Source organism: Chinchilla lanigera, unplaced genomic scaffold (genome assembly GCF_000276665.1).
Source record: "Chinchilla lanigera isolate Chin_1 unplaced genomic scaffold, ChiLan1.0 scaffold00025, whole genome shotgun sequence".
Taxonomy (NCBI): Eukaryota; Metazoa; Chordata; class Mammalia; order Rodentia; family Chinchillidae; genus Chinchilla; species Chinchilla lanigera.
Genome location: NW_004955426.1, coordinates 21900985 through 21902092, shown reverse-complemented (window position 1 = coordinate 21902092; position 1108 = coordinate 21900985). Strand labels below are relative to the sequence as shown.

Sequence of the window (1108 nt, the reverse complement as noted above, 5' to 3'; positions counted from 1 at the left end):
CCTAAGTATTTCATCTTTTTAGATGCTATTGTGAAAGGTGTGGTTTTCCTAATTTCTCTCTCAGTCTCTTTGTTACTTGCGTACAGGAATGCTATTAACTTTTGAGTGTTAACTTTATATCCAGCTATGCTACTGAATTTGGTTGTTAAATCCATGAGCCTTTTGGTGGAGTTTTTGGGGTCTTCTCTGTAGAGTATCATGTCATCTTCAAATAATGACATTTTCACTTCTTCCTTTCCTATCCTTATTCCTTTCATTTCTCTCTCTTGTCTAATTGCTCCAGCCAGTATTTCCTGAACTATATTGAATAGGAGTGGTGACAGTGGACATCCTTGTCTTGTTCCTGATTTTAAAGTGAAAGCTTTCAATTTTTGACAGTTTGGTATGATGTTAGCTGTTGGTTTATCATAGATGGCTTTGGTCAGCTTGAGGTAAAGGCCATCTATTCCTATTTTCTGTAGGGTTTTCAACATGAATAAGTGTTGGACTTTATTAAAGGCTTTTTCTGTATCAATGGAGATGATCAAGTGATTTTTGTCCTTGGCTCTATTGACATGGTATAATACATTGATTGATTTGCATATATTGAACCGTCCCTGCATTCCTGGTATGAATCCCACTTAGTCATGGTGTATAATCTTATTGATGACTTGTTGTATTCTGTTTGCTAGTATTTTATTGAGAATTTTTGCATCTATATTCATTAGGGAGATTGGACTGTAGTTCTCTTTCTTGGTTGGGTCTTTCTCTGGTTTTGGTATCAGGATAATACTTGCCTCCAGGAATGAGTTGGGGAGAATTTCTTCCCTTTCAATTTCATTAAATAATTTGAGAAGAATTGGCGTTAAATTTTCCCAAAATTGGGAAAATTCAGCGGTCAATCCATCAGGACCCTGGCTCTTCTTCATTGGCAAGATTTTAATTACATTTTCAATTTCACTGGCTGATATTGAGTTATTCAGGATTTGTATATCTTCATTCAGCTTTGGTAATTCATATGTATGTAGAAGTCTGTCCATTTCCTCTGTGTTTTCCACCCTGTGAGAGTAAAGATTTTCAAATTAGGTGTTGCCGATCTTCTGAATTTCTTCAGGATCTGTAGTGATTT

General features: G+C 35.7%; 1 protein-coding gene across 3 annotated transcripts in view; it reads left to right on the top strand.

Moving 5' to 3' along the window:
- Positions 1 to 1108, top strand: part of LOC102014378 (chromosome unknown open reading frame, human C5orf42) — a gene marked incomplete at its 5' end in the record, with an annotated part of 124014 nt that overhangs the window by 89797 nt on the left and 33109 nt on the right.